The sequence below is a fragment of the Diadema antillarum genome, unplaced genomic scaffold (genome assembly GCF_040938485.1).
Source record: "Diadema antillarum isolate AM-2024a unplaced genomic scaffold, OU_Dant_1.0 seq00000549_RagTag, whole genome shotgun sequence".
NCBI lineage: Eukaryota > Metazoa > Echinodermata > Echinoidea > Diadematoida > Diadematidae > Diadema > Diadema antillarum.
In genome coordinates, this window is record NW_027271494.1 from 101,665 (window position 1) to 122,447 (window position 20,783).

Genomic DNA, 20,783 nt, shown 5'->3' on the forward strand with positions numbered 1-20,783 from the left:
ACAAAAACCCAGCTTTACTTAATTCCTCAAACTAGTTCTAAACTGTGAGTTAGGGATAGAACAACTAATGTGCAAACTTAAATCAGTATCATTAATGCTAATACATATACTAAATAGATCTGATAAGAATTTTTTTTTTATATACTAAATTGTTAACAGTTATCATGGTTATGGTTTTTTGAAAAGAAATGGTGTTACCTCCGTATGTTTTAGGCTTTATTATAATTTTTTTTTTACATGGTAGAATGCTTTGTGATACAACTGGATAACCTGCACATATAAATCGAATGTGATATCTCCCCCAATGGTAAACAATACCTTTAGCGTGTTGCGTGAAAGTTAAATCTCAACTTATACACTGTAACTTATAATTTGATATATCTTTTTAATCTTCTTATATTGCTGTCTATTACATGTTTCTATACATCCAAACGATATTGTACTAGTGTAAACCATATTGAGGGTCTTTTGTTTGTTTGTTTGTTTGTTTTTTTTTTTTGGGGGGGGGGGGTGGAGCTCATTCCAGTGTTTGGGTAAGGCCCAATCTTTGATAAAAAAGAAATGCTTCTGTATCAAAGATATGCTTTTTTACTTGTATGTTACTCTGCTGTTGTAGAAACGTGAATGATGATGGTATATGTGTAATAATGTCTGATCCGCAGATGTCCTTGAAAGCCCTTCTGATCTGAACCCCCCCCCAAAAAAAAAAATAAAAAAATAAAAAAATCCGACATGGCGGCAATTTCTCAGCTTTGCTCTTAAATGTGCTGTGCGAAATTACTTTTTAGTATATATGGGTAATTCCATGAAGTTGGGGCAGTGTCCATGTAGCATCGTGATATTTGAAAAATACATTTCAGCATAACTCAATATTAATGATGCTATACATTTATTGTTTGTAGGCTTTACATTTGCATTGAGGCCACACATTTTCCTGGAAATTTTGTGCCATTCAGACTCAATTATGATGAAGTTATTAAACAATATGTAACGGTGTCCTGTAGCATCGGGATGTGTCCATGTAGCATCGTGATATTTTAAAATTTGGTCCTAAGAGACAAATTATGGCAATTAGCTTGACCAAAATTTGATGCAATATGCATATTTACTAGATTAGTCAGATAGCAAAATATCTCAAATTTCCTGTACACAGTTTTAATTTTAAAAGAAAATTACAAAATGTATCACGATGCTACGCGGTGTCCTTTTTTGTTACATTTGGTGGACATCGCGTAGCATAGTGACAAATTGTGTAATTTTCTTGTAAAAGTAAAACTGTGGATATGAAAGTTAAGATATTTAGCTATCTGACTAATCTAGTAATTATGCATATTATATCAAATTTTGGTCAAGCTAATTGCATTAATTTGTCTTTTAGGACCAGAGTTGAACTATCACGATGCTACATGGACACGTCACGATGCTACAGGACACCGCTACATTTTTTTAAGATAACTTCATCAAAATTGAGTCTGAATGGCACAAAATTTCCAGGAAAATGTATGGTCTCAATACAAATGTAAAGCCTATAAACAATAAATGTATAGCATAATTAGTATTGAGTTATGCTAAAATGTAACACTTTGTGCCCCAACTTCATGGAATTACCCATATATTGTTCGAATAAAATTGTCCAAATTGATTATTCGTGCTGTATATTCACATTCACAAATAAGCACGCTGAAACTGTATCTACTGTTATCAGATTTTTCTTATGTTGTTTTTAGGCTGATTTCATGTGGGTTATAGTGTCACAATTGATCTGAACTTATGCCATTGGTAGATGCTTTCCCATCATTATTAGATATAAGGATCTCTCGAGAGTGAAAATGTTCATTTTCATTCATTTTAGACTGACCTCGGGGATCACTCGAAGAGTGACGAGTGATCCCTAAGGCAGGGCTCGACACTAACGGTGGTCCGGTGGCCCAGGGCCACCAAAAACGCACGTCGGGCCACCAAAATGTCAGAAATGAAGAATTTGGTGGCCAGATCGGGCCACTGAAAAAGGTCGGATATTTGCCTTTGGGCCACCAAAAATAAAAGTTAGTGTGGGGCCCTGCCTAAGGTCACTCTAAAATGAGTGAAAATGAACATTTTCACTCAAAAGTCACTCCAATTTTACTCTAAATTCACCGTTTTCTGTTATTCACTCCTCACATCAAAAGTAAAAACTTCCACTCGATTTGTTTTTTTATTCAGAGAGTAGAATATCACTGGTTTTAAATATGTGTCCATAAAAACCAAAGACGGTTTAAGATAGAGCAACAGACAAAATTGTATCAAAATCGAAATAATACATTTAATTTGGCGCAATACACTATGTCAACTTTGATGGCTGTCATCTTTATTTCTTTTTTTGAGCGGTTGATCTGTAAAGTCTGTCTTAAACTACATGTATCTACAACAAGATTGGTGCCAAGTTTCAAGCTACTACCTCTATTTGAAATTTTTTTTTTGGCTTCATCTCATCTGCTTCAGAACAATCTACTTTGAAATAATAGCGATCAGTATCACCTGAGCTACCACTTGGTATGAAAAGTTAGTTTGCAGGCACAAACCCTTGTTTGTCAAAGAAAAAGTCTGAATTTGCCAAGACTACTACACGCACCACTGGCACTGCTACAAGTGCCAATGCCAGTGGTGCGTGTAGTAATCTTGGCGCGCGCAGACGTTTTTATGACCAACAAGGTCTTGGTCACAACTAAAGTGGCCATTTTTACGTAGTGAGTTTTCAAGTTTGAGACATTATAAATCCTGAACCGAAAATGGCACTGACCCCTAATTTTCTCAAAATATTAATTATATGTCAAACAAAATTCTTGAAACGTTGCAAGATAATCCTTCAGTCTTTCTTTGATTCATGCTGAATCAAGCATTTTCATGATTTTCTTTTTTTCAGAAAAATATCAAAAAATGAGTGTTTTTTCCTTAAAATCTCAATCCAGTTATCACAATAACCCACAAAAAATGTATCAACTTGTAGAAAATTTTATTCTCTTTCATATGACATCACATTTGTTGAAATGTAATGTTTCTATCGAATTCTATCATTTAAATAACAAATTCAGTAAATATGGCGGCCATCTTGGACGCCATCTTGGATTTGGAGGCTTTCGCAACAAATTTTTTGAGGTAGACCAATGGAATGTTGTTTGTTACAATAAAAACTTGAAAATAAGCATGGTCTACTTAGTTTGTAGAGAGAGTGCAACTCGACCTGTTTTTAGCTTTTGGCCCCCAGGTTATACCCCATATTATGCTTTCATGGATTGCACATGGCTGCTTGCAGACAAACGTACAGAATCAACATACATTGTCACAGATCATCAAGCATGAACAAAGTCATTCTTCAAAGTCCTCACCAAAAATTCTTATCTGCATCTAAATTACAGCAGAAGTACATCACCGAAAGAATTTCCAAAGGTACCCGGTACTTGTACTTTCAGAGGAATTTCTCAATTACGTTGCATTCATTCAACTATTGATGCTTAACAGTTCATAAATCATTCCATGGTGTATGTTGCAAATACCAGAACGACAGCAATGATTCTCATAGTAAATTGCAAAAATGATGGCACAGTCGACACACCGTCTACAGAAATCAAGTCGGTCCCATTCAAAGTTTATGGGGCGTGTATTATCAGAGGCAGACTGCACTTACTCTGGCTTTTGCAGCAAGGATCTCCTCTTCCAAAGATGAGGGCAGCATTCGTCCGCTGTTTGACAAATGAAATTGGCAAGAAATGATGACTGTTTGGTAATAAAAGATGTTAAAAGTGGCAGTGATCAGCAAAATGGCAACTTGATACATATGTTTTCAAGAAAGCACCTTAAGTTTAGCATGGCAACTGTACAGTAGGATCACAGAAAAAAAAAACACAATAAAACAAAACAAAAACAGATTACTGAAAAACTTGCTTGCACAAAAATATTTTTCAAGGTAAAAAAAAAAGGAAATATGAAAAGATGGAAACATTTTGAACGAGCAAGGAAACAACTTGTAGTTTTCAGGTGCTACACTGCACTGCTATCTATTTTGTTTGGTGAGATGGCTTGAGGTGTGATGTTTGCAGTGCACTCTATGACAAACCAATACAAGGACCAACAAGTCTGCCTTCCTCTATCCTCCGATTACTTCACTGAAGAACTCATCTTCAAGCAGCCTCTCCATGCAATATGCTTCCCAGAAGATAAATACCCACTGTCAGTTACATCTTCCCTCACAATAAAGAGCCAAACTGCCCAATATTTCAGACATATCACAGACTTCCACCTAGCGAAGCACAAGCTCCTACTATCAATGTTATGTAACGATGCATTAGCATGCTGATCGTAAATCCCCTGTGACTGCTGCCACAAAATGTCAGTGACAGTACAAATAACTTGCCTATATGGCCATAAGGAACTCAAAAAAGGCCATTTTGTTGCAAAATATGTCATTGGAAATCACAACAATCACTTCATTTTAAATTGACGGAGAGGACTTGCACACAAGGAGACTGCAATGCTCTCGAAAGCATCCTGAGGAAAGAGAATGAGTGATAATGTGGTTTCAAGAGGGAGGAAGATGCCAATCCTCACCTGCTGTCTGTCTTCACCTTGATGACGTTCTCCGTCCCGATGCCGAGGAAGGCTGCCCCTTTCAAGACCGAGTAGTGGCTCTGTGGCGGGGAGTAGAGAGATATTACATGTAGCCATCTTCCTGTGTTGCTGTAAACCATGTAAAATGTGTTCACAATATTTCCAAGACCACTTTGACAGCCAAGCAACACTACAATACGTGACATTAGGCCTACATTAGTGTGCATTGCACATCTACACAGATGTACATATGAATGTAAGTGTGTACCCGTCATTCTTTTCAGATATCTAAATAGAAAACAAATGCATCATTTAAACGCAAGCCATCATTTCAAGCAACACATCAGGAGAGAAATTATACAGAGCACTGCATCATGAAGTCAACTTGGACGCTTGCAGTTTCTAAAGCTACGTACTGTCGTATCACCGTAAAGCCAGTATGACCTCTCATTTCTATTTCTTTCAATTTCAATACTCTTAAAAACTGTTGGTCAAACTTACATGTGTACGTACCCACTGCCCTGAAACAATTCAGGCCTACAAAATGATTCCGAGCAGTGCATCTTCCCCTCATATAAACATACCTACCATAAACCAAATTTGTGAGATGGACATCCAACAAAAATACTCTCTTGCTGGTATTATTGTTAAAAAAACAGGTAGGTGGCAAGACAGAAAACACAATATCGTATTAAAATACAATGTATCCCGGCACCCTCCAGAGTCAGGGGCATCAAAATGTAGACATCAAAATGTAGACATTGCAACATATCACATCGTTATGGGTCGTCTGATGTCAAGACATTTAGACCTCAACAACTGAATGGAAGGAAAAGAAAAAGGAAAAGGAAAAAACATTAATGCCTCCGGCACCACTTCATGGCGGAGGCATAAAAACGTTTCATTGCAACATTCTTCATGCAGTATGTTTTCAGGCAACAGAAAAATGTCTTCTTTTGCCTTTTTTTTTTCCAAGCATCAGAACATGAGGCTGCTGACACACACATGGCAATCACACATACAAAAAAAAAAATTGTTAAGTTCACAAAGATCAATCAGAAAGATATGCGCGTGTGTAAAGTATCTCAATTAGGCAAGGAGCATTCCTAAGATTTGATATTCCCTTGCCAGGACATGATGAGATACCTCTTATCCTCTTCTTCTTCTTTTTTTTTTTTTTTGTTCTTGTTGATGTCACTGTTGTTGTTGGTATTGTTGCTGTTGTTCTCGTTGTTGTTGCAGTTGTTGTTGAAATGTTTTCTTTGTTTCTTGCTTTCTTTTTTCCAATGGGACTTATGGAGAATAAGGGAAACTTGGCAGCTCTGAGGCATGATGGTGTATTACCACTGACCTGGTCTGAAGCAAATATCACCAGGGGCTTGGAGCCAAATGTGCCCTTGATCTTGTAGTCATTGTTGAGCTGGTACCTGGCAAGATTAATGCCATACATGTTGGCTGTGGAACCCCCTGATGGACAAAGGTATGGCAACAGAAACAATATATCAATAAAAATGATAAACAAACAACTCTTTTTATAGTATAATTCATAATCTTATACATAAAAGCACAAGGCAAGAGTGTACACATAGACGATAGTTTGTTGTGAATTTACACTCTATGTTGTTATTTCCAGTGCATGTCTAAGAAATCATGCACTGTCAGTAATTCTCACGTTTGCCATGTCTTGCACTTTGAACACAATGGCAGAACGCTTCCAGTCATTTAACTGCCCATGGTCGCTCATGCAGTTACTATAAAAGTTTGCAAGCATAGATTACATCGTATCCAGACACAGACGCCATTCGATTACAGAGTGAGCCACAGTGTATGCCATTGAATTTCTAAGGTCTGTCATTTCCCCAGTTGCAACATCAATTCACTATTGATAATGAAATCATGACAATTCCTCTTCTACATTGTTCCCTTTTGATCAAGCAAAATGCTGACATTAAATTAAAAGCCCCACAAGTCAAGGAGTCGACAGACAATTAAAGCATTGGATGAAGATTGTGGCTATCCACCCTCAGGAAAAAAAAAAGCAAATTTAATATACAGGTAGTTCAATGAACTAATCACATTAGGCTGTACGAGTTGAATCAGATTATCTCAAAAGGAGATTCAAAATTGAAGAGAGGCCGGATCTATGGCTGTGTTTATCTTCTATGAATATTACATGTATGCGTGCCACACCAACTGAGGAATCAATGGTGATAGCAGTTTGAAATCCAATTACATTTACCCCAACAGTTTGCCTTGTTGTGCTGCTGAAATCATATTACATTTGAATGTAATGGAATTTATCTGCCAAATTCCTTCTGCAAACATTCATCAATCTAATTGACAATTCTGTCTGACCTTTGCTCATGATGTTTTTCAAGTCACTGTAGGCGTTTTGTAGTGTGAGCACTTCTACGTCAATATGCCACCAAAGCTTAAAGAGGACTACATTGTAATTGCCACAAGTTGGGTTGGAACACAGACTACTTTACAGTATACAGTCTTCATTCTTTTCCTCTATAAAAAGTTTCTTTTGTCTTCCTCTGTCTCTTCTCTGTCTCTTCTCTGTCTCTTCCCCATGCTCTGCCTTAATCATTCCTGAAAATGTTTTTATTTATTTCATATTTTCTCTAGCACTGAACTTCATCCATGGCGGCCATGTGCCAGTCTGATTTCTGAATCCACTTCAGAACTTGACTGGGTGTGTATGGCAAAGATGGTAGATCTACAAAATATGGCTACCGGTATCAAACACAGAGGTGCAATTCAGCAGACGGTATCATTACAAAGCAAGAATTTTAATAGGGTGGAAAAGGTGATAAATATCAGAACAAAATCTTCACACAATCTGTGCCAACACTGACTATGAGAAGGCTTTTCTTTCACATATTTAAAACATGCCTTCACAATTGCAAAAAAAAAAAGTGCATTAAAGCATAATTATGGTATTGCCATCAACTCATAGAAAGCATTTGCTTGCTTGAAATGTAAGCTATTGATACTAGCAATTATTACTTTTTCAGCAGCACCTACAGAAATGTGAATACACTACTTGTATGGTTTACAAAAAACCCTGATATACAATGATACACGAAAGTGTGATTCATTCCATACCAGTTAAATGTAGCTCGGAGGAAACAGAATAAAATCAGCAACAGACAGAATGGTGGTACCAGGTAAGTTCCAATATGGGCTTATTATCAAATGTTTCTGTCATGCATTATATACAATGTGAATTTAAGATCACATACTATTTAGAATATATCTATTTCATTTTTCTTTCTCACCAGGACAGAAGATGCCGTCTCCCTTTGTGTAACCACACAGCTCCCGTAGCTTCTTCATGACTTCCTGCTCCATCAAGGTGAATACTGGGGCGACTTCATAGGTGTACCTATGGGGGGTGGGGGGCAAGATTTCAAAAGGATAATTTCTGTTGTAACACAAAAATACAGGTCTCCCTCAGTAGCATGATTAGTGATCACGTTTTACATGCCCTCCCCCATTAAAGGCCCTGTTTACCTTTGGGAGCAGTGATTTAAAAATGTTCAAGATATCACTTTTGATGCATCCATGTGTAAGTTAGTTGTATCACAAAACATCCTACCTTACAAAATTTTTGCAATATAGCCTAAAATATAAAGAAATATCATTATTTTTCTCATTAAACTGTAACTGTGGATGGTTCAGTCTGGAAACATTTTTATCATAACTATTGTTCACATTTTGTATATCTCACTTCTTTTGACTTAACATCGATTATACTATGTGTCTTGTTCAAATTTGTTACATAGGTTGTTTTTCTCCCTAATTCACATTTTAGAATTATTTCAAGCACTAAAGCTGGGTTTTTGTTTCATCTGCAAATGGTAAATTACCAGGTATGCCTTTAAGTTGTCACAAGGAAAAGATTCATGTTTTGAGAGAAATGTCAAATTTCATGGCTGCATAGAAAAATATAGAATTAAAAGGCCACAGGGTTCATCACTGTGCCAGTCTACATCATACATGTACAATTATATGTGGCCTAATGATGCCATTGAAGTATTTGGAAGTGCAATTCCACATCGTGTTTTGGTAAAATTGATAATTTAATAAAATCAGATGAACAGAGTACCAGAGAGTTTTCATCAAAATCAGACTTACAGTAATGCAAATTCTAAGGTTTATACAAGTGCATGTTAAATACCAAGTACAATGTACAAGCAGAGGAATCAGGAAAGAGGCTGCTTTCAATTCAGCATCTGTAAAAGAAATGAGCTACAGCACACTGTACATTGAGAATTGCTTGCACATAGACAATAACACTGATTAGTTTGTCTTTTAAAACCCAAAAGTGCATTGAACAAGCACAAAAAATACAAACAGCAAAATTAGCAACTTTTGTTCAATCCAGAGATTGTACAAATGTGTGTGTATGGTCAATATTTCAACAACACACATTAAAAGGATCACAGGTCACATTTCCTATGCTTCCTACAGAACTAGAATAAAAGACATTGTTGATTAATATTTCACACTACAGACACATTTTGTGCTAATCCCTACTTCCTTGGGTAAGTTCTCCCATTATCATTATTCACTTTCAAGTACATGATATAGAAGAAAAAATGTTAACAATATTGTTCTGCGCAGGACTGTAAAGCTTTCTTGTTTCCATGGCAATCAATGATGTGACTGACTTGGGCTGCAGTTGGGTCAAATTGGCTGAACATTCAGGCGTGCATTTTCGTCATTTTGTCTCACTCAAATTGATTTTTTTTTTTCCTGGCATAGATCAGCAGTTGAGATCTTACAAATTTCATTCGTAGAGGGGAGACAAACTGAAGAAACTTCACACCTCAACCTTCACTCCTTTGATTAATATTCTCTTGGCTGAACATTGCTTGCATTCATTGATACAGATCTCCTCCTCTCCAACAACCACATTCATGGCTGACACATGGCCTTACATACAGGTAGCTCTATGAGGTCCTCAATCCCATTGATTTTTTTAAAATTGTATGTACACCGTATACTCACACCAATTAGTTGCTTGTGTTCACTGGCATAAGAATATGCATTATCCAACAAACACAAAGTAACAAACACAAAAGTAGCCCAACAAAAGTAATCTAGTGCATTGCTGGCTACTGATACATTATTTAGAATTTTAAAAAAGTGAGAGAGAGAGAGAGAGACAGACAGACAGACAGAGACAAGAGTGGAAGTTACAAATAATGTGTAGCTTCTTCCAAATGAAAAAAAAAATGTTTAAAAAAAAGGCGAGTTTAAAGTTAGTCAAACAGGGCATTTACAGTAATCTTATAAAATACGAAACATGGCATGAAAAGGTGTCAGGAACTACTATCAAAGTGACCTTGAGTTCCACCCAAACTTGACATGCAACAGCAAGAACTGAATTTCAAAAGCCCAGGGTTCACAGACAGTCTACACTTTGTAGGACTATGATCACTCATGAGAAGAGTGACAAAGGAAATCCCCATGTAACAACTGCCCTTGTAGCCCTGGGCTATATCACTATGTACTGGACAAGAGTTGCCTTCACTCATTCAGACCCACATCAGTGATGCTCACATGGGCACCTTATCATTGACAGAGCACATGTACCATCAATGACATACCGAAATTGCTCCACAAAACAATGAACTTGTTCTTGCAGAGCTTTATCATCCTTGATAGAACTTGTAGTTTTTATCTATAAGCACCACTCCAAAGATTAAATTGGGAAGTGTAGTGAGCGCATGTGACGAACCCCTTTTCAAAGCACTATTGTACAGGAAGCAGCTGCAGCATTTTGAAGTGAGAAGAACAAGCATTCACTCAGGTTCTATTACAACCTGTAGCTTGAAGTTAAACTTAAAACCCTTCAAGCGCAACTATAAAGTTATTCAAGTAAGTTCCATGTTCACTTATATTAAACTAATATTGGAAGGTGACACAGCATTTTTTTTTTTTTTTTTGGGGGGGGAGGGAACTGTATGGTTGATTTATTACACAAAGTCATCGTGTACATAACAGTAGTCTTGCTCAACAACAACTCTCAGCTGGAGAAAATAAAAACATATTAATGAATAATAAACATATGATTCTACTTTGTATGGGACTAGTCATTCATCATGATGGCTCTTTTTAACAATATCAAAATCAGTTTCATAACCAGGGGGGAATATGAACAAATTTTCTTTTCCACTTTTAACTTATTGAAAAATGGAGGCGAAGTCGATGCATTCAGTTTATGTAACAGGGACCTCACACTGTGAGGAAAAACTTTTGTTCACAGATTAGGTTTAACACTAATCAAGCTATTTTTGTAAGTATGACAGCAAACTTCAATTATCCTTTAAAACTAATCATGGGATATTGTGGGCCTTTTTTCCAGTTAAAGTTTACATGATTGTGGAGGCATGTTTGCATGCTTGTCCAAACAGTGGCGTATCTAGGGAAAACGGCGCCCGGGGCAAGCGCGAAAATTGCGCCCCTAATTTCAAGTGTTCAACCCCAACCCCGTCCCGGTAGGGACTTTAAACCAAGTCCACATGATATGCTTTTTCAAGCACTTGAATGGGGTCTTTTGAGGGTGATTTAAATGTAATGAATTTTGATAAATTTTGGCGAGCGAGCGCAGCGAGCGAGAAGAAAATTTTGGTATTTCAGCTTACAAAACATGGAATTCTTGTCATTTTTTGCTAATCAAATCTTACAATTCCAATCAAGATAATGTGTAGTGACGGCCTTATAGATAACGATTTATACCAACAAACTGCATAAGGAATTTCAAAAGTACTCTAAATTAGTACGCGCGAGTTAGCCGAAATTTGTATATTTCCACGTCATCATCTCGTTTTGTTCTTATCTCTTTTTTCCTTTTTTATTGATAAATTTTGGCGAGCGAGCGCAGCGAGAGAGCCGAAAATTTTTGTATTTCAGCTTGCAAAACATGGAATTCTTGTCATTATTTGCTTATCAAATCTTACAATTCTAATCAAGATATAGTGACGACCTTATAGATAACGATTTATACCAACAAACTGAGGACTTATAATACTAGTACTCTAAATTAGTACGAGCGAGTGAGCCGAAATTTGCATATTTCCGCGTCATCATTACGTTTTGTTATCTTTTTTGATTTTTTTTTTTTTTTCGCGCCCCGCCCCCCATATGTTCGAAACCGTTGGCATCCTCTCTTGATCCAATCGGCGATCGCTTCAGAACGAATGAAATTGCAGCCGCTGCTCCGTGTAACATTTTTCCTGCTTAATATAAAATGACATGTGTGAACACAACAGACATTGTCTTTTTGTGCGCGTCATCGTCACGTTTTGTTCTTATCTTCTTCTTTTCTTTTTTTTTTTGGATAAATTTTGGCGAGCGAGCGCAGCGAGCGAGCCGAAAATTTTTGTATTTCAGCTTACGAAACATTAAATTCTTGTCATTTTTTGCTTATTTAATCTTACAATCCTTATCAAGATAATAGTGACGGCCTTATAGATAGCGATTTATACCAACAGACTGTGGACTTGAAAAAAATACTCGAAATTGTACGAACGTGTGAGCCGAAATTTGCACATTTCCTCGTCATCATTACGTTTTGTTCTTATCTTGCTTGATTTTTTTTTTGCGCCCCTTCCCCCCCCCCCCCCCCGTATGTTCGAAACTGTTGGCGCATTCTTTTGATCCAATTGGCGATCGCTTCAGAACGAAAGAAATTGTAGCTGCTGCTCCGTGAAACATTTTGCTTGCTAAATATAAAATGACATGTGTGAACACAATAGACATTGTCATTTTGTCCGCGTCATCGTCACGTTTTGTTCTTACCTTCTTTATTTATAGAAATTTTGGCGAGCGAACGCAGCGAGCGAGCCGAAAATTTTTGTATTTCAGCTGACAGAACATGGAATTCTTGTGTGAACACAATAAACATTGTCATTTTGTATGCGTCATCATCATGTTTTGTTTTTATCTTGTTTGATTTGGTTTTCTGCCCCCCCCCCCCCCCCCCCCCCCCCCCCACCATTCTCCCTCCCCCCTTCCGGGCGAGTTTTTTTTCTTCTTCTTCTTCTTCTTTTCTTTTTTCTTCTTCTTCGTTTTTTTTTTCTTTTTCTTCTTCTTTTTTTCGTTTTTTTTTTTCCGTTTTTTTTGCGCCCCCAAGGAGTGGCGCCCGGGGCACGTGCCCCCCTTGCCCCCCCCTAGATACGCCACTGTGTCCAAATGGTCCGAACTCTACAACACAACCGAGGAGGTGGAGCTAAGTTTGACCTTGTCTTTTACCTCCACTGGCATGCACTTAGCACGTGTAGTCTTGGTGTGTTTGTCCACAGAAAATGGAATTTGTAAAACAGGTGCTGTATGGATTGGCATTCAGACATTGTATGAGCATTACCACAGTGTGGTCTTTCAGTTCAGTGTCAGAACGCTCTATTACTTTAAAACAGTTTTCAGGAATAGAATATATTGAATAAATATAATGTGTTTTTAGAATGGATGTTTTGTTTTGTTTTGTTTTGTTTATAGCAAGTCCGAAATCCCCAAATGAACACCATTCTGTTCATCTACTCAACATTGAACATACACATGATGTACGCAAATCTGCAAACCAGTCTGCGAGCCTACAATTTTTTTTTATTTTTAACATGAAGTGTTTCTTCCCATCAAATTATTATGGTCATAAAAAATAACACAAAACAAAACCTAGCAAATATGACTGGAATTTAAAGGGCAAGCTGTCGTAAATCATCAAGAAAGAAGAAAAAAATTTACTGTAACACTTTGCACATAAACTAAAAAGAAGTTGTGAGGTGATGACATTGCATTTATTTATTGCCACCTCAAATTGTTTGTATAAATCTCAATTCAACAATTTTTCCATTTCCCGTCCAACTTTGATGAAACTTTTGTTATTCCATTTACTAGCATTTAATATCTTCTCACATTCATTGAAGTCACTTGAAAATAGCGCAGCAGAGTAATTTAGATTTTGCTTGTGTGCTCGCATCACTTTGGCTTCCTCCTTTTGAAAAATATTTGAAAGAATATGAAGCAAAAATTGTGTTTCAACTCACTGGCTCTCGTTAATACATTCCGTCATCCATGAGCCCGCCAGGCCATAGGTGTCTTGTCCCGCAAACAACTGGTTATAAAACTGCGGGTGACCTGTGGGGAAAACACAAAAAATACATGTGAAAACAATAATTGCATCTCTTTGGCTCATTACACATGAAGTCCTAAAATCAGTTTGGCTTGATTCAAAGCATTTAAGTCTGTTTAAATTAACTGGCGTCCTGCAAAGAAAAAAAAAATAATCATAAGGATTTCCATGAAAATTCTACATCAGCGGACAATTAGGTCATAATGCTCCGTATCCCCAAAATAAAAAATGGCATCCTTTTGTCCAGAAGATACAGCGTACAGGATTGATTGTGTCAGTGTCACAATAGTACAACAAATTTTATTTTATAAAACTAATTTACATGCACCCCTGACAGAAATAAAAATGGTATGCTATGGGGAAATTTGCTAGCCAGCCTTCTGCAGAATGAAGAACAGACCTGTGCTCTTCCATTATGCTTGTAGATAAAAGTATGTGAAATGCTTTTGAAAAAAAAAAAAATTCTACTTTGACCTCACAAACTGTTGTATCATCTTCTTCATACATCGGCAACAGCACATTACAGACTATAAAAAAGGGGAAAAAAAACACCTTTATTTTATAAAAGTCCAAATATACAAATGTATGTAACATTTCAGCATAACATTCAATCCACAATACAATGTATTTGGGGTAAAATTCCCTTTAAAATGAGATTCCACATCATGCTCAGGCTGAATTTATTCAAGCAATGAATAATACATTCAAATCTATCAATAGAATTCTTAATGTTTCATAAGATTCAGAGATCGCATAGAACATTTCTGGGTTCCATTTCATAAAAGATGTTACAAAAGCAAGTCTTGCCAAAATGGTAACTTCTCTTGGCATCAGCCAATCAGGAAGCAAGATTCTTGTCATTACCATGACACTTGCTATAACACCTGCAGTTGCTTTCATGGCAACTTTTATGAAATAGGCCCCTGGACTTTTAAAAGCTTTTTTTTTAATGTTTTAATCAATACACACAGGTTGGAAGAGGAGCTGCCATTGGCACAACACTCTCAGCTCTCCCATTGGTTTGTATACAAAGTGGGGATGAAATGAAAGCATGATTGCTGGCGTTGTTTTTAAACTGAAATCCTATTTTCTTTTCCCAAGAAATCATTATTGCTTGTGTATAAAATGACTATAATGAATTCAATGTAACTTGTTTCTGATTGGTTAATGGGCTTCAGGATTGGTTGATGGCGTTCAGGCTCCTTCTTCTCTCTATTTGATTTATCCTTGACCATTTTTTTTTTTTTTAAACACCAGGTTTCCTTGCAGTGCTACACATTTAACCATACATTTTGTAAAGGCCAGATATTCTAACAAAGTAATATAGGACTGCACAAGACTTCAAAAAGTTCTCACAGGTTTAAAGGTGAAATGGCAAAGGGGGACCAGCACATGGCTACCAAATGTCAATATTCAGGCTTAGAATACAAAGGCACATAAATTTATTTGTGGGTATATACACATGAAATATCGGGCTAGGTTACAGACCTCCTTCATCACTGTGTTTAAAATGTTCAGTTTCCTCTATACATTCTTCTACAACAACCAGTTTTACAATGTTCAGCAGTTAAGGGTTATTAATTGTGCTGAATAGCAATTAATTAGAACAATACGTCAACACTCACCAACTTTAACGCTGTTGGCAAAGACATCCCGGCACAGTTCCAAAAGCTGGTCATGCGTTTCAGGTTCATCACGGATTTCAAGGTCCATTGCCTGTTTCAGATCTTTTGGATGCTTGAAGTTGATGACTGAGTGTACAGAAAGGGCAGAAATTCTTTGCATTAATGTTTACACGATCAAAAGTTTGGGTTGCAAACTGTTTCTCATGTTTTTGGATACATGTAATACTCGATATTTCAGCTCGCAAGCATGTTGATTTTATGCAGTGGTTTGGTTATTGAATAGTTTGGCAATTATCTAAAATTAGACTTGGCAAAAGGTCCAATTACTGGCTCTTTTATTATTGAGCTATATATTCTATAGCTCTATTATCTAGCCAAATCTTCACATTTGTGCATTCAACTTACATTTTTCTTTTCTTTTCTTTTATCTCTGAAAAGCTAAAAGTGAATATCTTGTCTATTTCATGCCAACTACGGTTGTATGCCTGAGAATACTGCTTCAGGAACTTTTTTGTTGTCAACATGTGAGATACAGTTTGTACCAACATTTCATTCTCTGTCCAGCTTTATAGTTTTCTCATTTAATACAGTCAAGTACAACAATAATTATGTTGATCATTTGATTAAAACATGATGACATGTTAAATCTCTTACAGAGGATGGTGATGTACTTGTTACTGATTGTTTCCTATTGAAGTCAACTGTATTACATTACTTTTGATCACAAAATTTCAGACAAATAATTCAAGAATAAGACGCTATATTGCAACAAGATGACAATAGAAAAAAAAAAGAAAAAAAAAGAACAAGTATTGATTCTGCAGTTAGGGATTGCTCCTATCTGGGATAATGACAATTGTATTGTTGACATACTGTATGACTGCTATCCAAGCTCTGATACACCTTTGCATGAGCAAACAAAAATTCAGGAATAAAGAGGGGGGGGGGGGGGGGGGGGGGGGGAGAAACACACCCTCCAGTCATACATTGAAGGGGTGTGTTCATATTTCTTTCACCTAGATATATTTTCATATTTATCGAGGATGCCTGAATGCGTTCTTGGTGCTTACCTTTACAATCGCCATCAAGAGGCTTGACATAGCCCTCGGTAATCATCAAGTTAAAGCACTCCTGGAGGAACCTGACCTCCTCGCTCCTATTGCAGTTTCCCTGCTCTCCGACAAGGATGCCTGTCATCTTCGCGTTGCCCCCGTTGGTGTGGGGCGCCGCCGTCCCGTTGGCAGCGGCCATCTTCAGAACCTTGGCCTCCGGCTTGTATTCGGTACTCCCGTTTTGTTGCATCACGTTCCTCCTTTGATGTCCGGTTATCCAAAAGACGGCGCTTGGATTGCTCCTGGGGATGAAGGGTCGTCGTTGAAAGTGACAGAGGGGTGGTCCTCTCAGAAGTTGGTTTGCAAGCCCTGGGGGAAGGGGGAGATATAATTACAAAAAGCTTGAATTCCATTGTGAGTGTCTAAGAGAGTACAATAATGGAGGGGCTTATACATTACAGTCATGTGAATGCAATAACATAGTGAACAAGTGGAATGAATGCAACAAAGAAACTTGAAGCACACATGCATCACATACAGCTGCATCCATTCATGCGTAAGATGAAAGGACTGTCCTCACACAAACAAATGAAAACTCAAAACGTGTCACAGAAATTACAAAGCTTCAGCACGATTTTAATACTGTTCAAGATCAAATTTTCTTAAAAACCTGGGCAATGTACTATTCCATTAATCTATGCATGATGGCATCAGAAAATTAAACAAGTTGACTTTAACCCTTTGTAATATAAAAAAAATAACAGAGGATAAAGAGGACAGCACAGGTTTCATCACATATAATTTTCAATTAACAGAATTCCAAAGTTTCAAAACAATGTATGGCAAGTCAATGCTACAATTAATAATAATGCAAAGTGGAAGAGGTGCAGATATCATCACCTCACAGACCTTGAACTCCCATTGGCATTTCAATATTTACTACATAATTTCCTTTTCGCACATTAATCATATCAAACCAGCAGAATTAGGCTATGTAAAAAAAAAAAATATATATATATATATATATATATATAAACCCAACCTGTAATTCAACTCAGCAATGATCAAACTGACTCCAAGGTAGGAAAGGATGAAAGCTGCTACAGTATCAACAGTAAATGAATGAAAGCACACACACATAATACATGTACATTGTATGTGACAAATTTACGCTGATACACCACAAGGTGGCCTGTACTTCATCGAAAGAAGAATCAGAACTGAGATTCTGCAAAAATTCTGCAAGAATCCACTGGATTGTTGAGTTGAATAGTCAAGCTTTTATTTTTGGAAATAAAAAACAACTCTTCATCCTTTTCAAAAAACTTGTACATGTACATGTAACAAAATATATTTAATTCCAGTTATCAATTCATATCCAGGCATGTACATGTACCTAGAATTTTCTCACTTTACTTGGGTCCTACATGTACAATAAATTGGACTTAATTTGTCAACAATGACTGGGTTATCTCTCCTTGTGATAAAGTTGCCTGCAAAATTTGCCTTAATATTGGGCTGGACAACAGAATTTAAGGGGGAAAAAAAACCCTCAGTCTATGGCCTACCCAAGAGAATCAAGAATCAAGTAAGTTAAACAAGTTACCGGTAATCAAATTGCTTTAAAACTTCATATTGTTGTAAACTCCAACTACAGTTAACATCTTTTACGTATTGCTTACAATTTCATCAATGATGTATACCAGGTACTGTATACTTGTAGCATCATTTGTAATACAGTATCTGCTAAAATGTGTTAAAAGATATACAATCTGATGAATGGGAATGTGTCATAACTTAATCAGATCTTCGAACTGATTGACCCAATATCAATTCATCTTTAACACTAACAGATCTAAATTCAGACAAGCATTGGTGAATCCAACACAAATGACATTGTAGCTGACATTATTGCTCTGCGCACCATTTCCGCGAACAAAGAGATTTCATGAGAGAGAGAGAGAAAAAAGTACCGGTATCGCGAATTAAAAATAGCTTTTATTTCTCTCCATTCAACTGATTTCACATTTCATACATTTTTTTAAAGTCAAACCTTGGTGTAGATTTTTTATGCATCATATATGTAGAATCTATACATGGACAAATGTAAAACCTCATTCTTTCAAAATTTATTTTTACATTCCATTGACATCTAGACCATTATAATTTACAATCATTAATTTAAAAAAGCCACATGGATGATAGTCTTCAGCTGACTCTTATGTCATTCGAGATTCCATTTGTCAAAAACTTACATTACAATAAAATTACAACTTCCTGCCTTATCATTATTCATATCTCTATCTGTTTGGGTTCATTGACAATGTTTTGTTTTGTTTTGTTTTTCACTTTCTTTCATCATATTAGCTATAAAAATGCTAGATATTTTATCATGAAATGGCAATTTCATGAAAAAAAAAAAAAGGTGACAACATTCATTTGTTTGAAAAGCGTATAGGGCCTACACGCATTTGTGAAATTTGGGGTAAACGAACGGCTCAAGACCTATTGAATGTAAGACTACTCAACTATGCAAAATTCTGCTTTTGACTTACAATAACCTTTAACTCCACTTTTGAGCGCGGTTGGTACACATGCCTGACGACCGCACGGCGTATAAAGCGTGACAATGAGCTCGGCCTCTCTAGCGACTCGCTGATTCCACTGAGCCCCAGCCTGGCCGCCTATGTTGCCTTGATTGTGCTCGTATTAAATAACAGCGCGATTACTAGTAATACACCTTATGAGGAGAGAGCTGAATGGCGAAGCCCTTTCTAGAATTTGACGAATTCCAGGGGTGATGTTCTTTTCCTCTTCCACCACAGCATCTCCCGATCCCGACACAATTTTTCGACGAACGTACCGTGGTTTGAGCTTTCGCAACATTGTACATTTATCACACCATGTCGCGACAGACACGTGCAAGTAGGGACTTTTATGTCCATAGTATGGCACGTAGACAGGAACACAAGATCAGCTGATCCACACATGCAATCGTTCGCTTGTAATTTTCCACGAATTAGACGTGAGACGGAGTGTAGGCCTATTCAGTTGCCCTATGAGTATCCGGGAGGCGCTCTCAACAATCGTAATTACTAAAATGCAGAGATCTAAACATAGATTTTTCTTTTCTTTTAATTTATTATTCCTAGCATCACGGATCAAAGCCGCACTTGACATGTAAATTGTTTCATTAGCCTAAAACAGGTGGAATAAACACCCTTGACGGATCCAGGGGCGGATCCAGGAATTCCGTTAGGGGGTGGGGGCATCTTTACAAAATTAAAGGGGGCGCTAGCCCCCCCCCCCCCCCAATTCGTTTCTTTTCACTTCTTTGATTTCAACATAAAATAAGGCCTGGGGGTGGGTCCCCGCCTGGACCCCGCTAATGAAACGACTTGGTATAACATGATTTTTTTTTTTTTTTTTGGGGGGGGGGGGGGCAGACCTACGTGGATCGATTTTCAAAGAAGAAAAATCAAGCACGAGTAGGCCTATCATTAGGCATTGGCATTCTTTATGATTTTGAAGGTCAATACAATCTTGTACATGTAGGCCTATAGGTCAAAGTGATTTGTCAGAATTAAAGAATTGTAATTTTAACATAATTCAAGCAATAGTATATAGTCATAAATTACTTCAGAGTATCATAACATCACGGAAAACCTTCGTGTTTGTCCAAGAAAGGCATGGAGGACCTATTGGTATAATTGAAGGGTTTGTTTGCAAAAACCGATAAGTCCATTTTTGAAGATTTTGAAGTACGATCTCTGTCATAAAGTACAAAATAATACCTTTTAAATGATATATTAAACACTACATATAAAGGCATGTTTTTGAAGTTATGGTCAAAAGAAGCAAAAATTTTCTTATTATTCTCTTTATTTTTCTTGACCTTTAATCGCAAATATCTCCATTTGGCAAATATGGACTTATCGATTTTTGCAAACAAACTCTTCAAATACACCTTATTATAGGTCTACCGGTCTTTATAGCTGAAGTTCGTCAGCAGGAGTAGACATTCATGTTCTCATGACTTTGAAGGTCATAAGTACAGTGTAAGAGTCATTGCCAGATAAGCTAAGTGAATGTAATTCACGTATAGATTACTACCAATTATAGTATCTTGGTCTTTTATCAGCTAGGCCTACATATAAAAGACCATGTAAAGCCTTTGAGCTTCTGAAAGTATCACTTCAAGTGTATCGTGCCATAAAGCACCTGTTGTGTGTGGACTTTATTGACGGCCCATGATTTTAGAAGCATTTCATAAGGTCAAGTTATTAATATTCCGGTGAACAATAAAGCGATACTATAGATCGTGAAGAAGAGCACATAATAGGCCCCCTACATTATATAAAAAAGGCTGCTTATTTA

General features: G+C 37.0%; 1 pseudogene; it reads right to left on the bottom strand.

Annotated features, from left to right (window-relative positions):
• The window catches only part of LOC139734819 (cysteine sulfinic acid decarboxylase-like), a 41,664-nt pseudogene that overhangs the window by 16,603 nt on the left and 4,278 nt on the right, over positions 1 to 20,783 (bottom strand).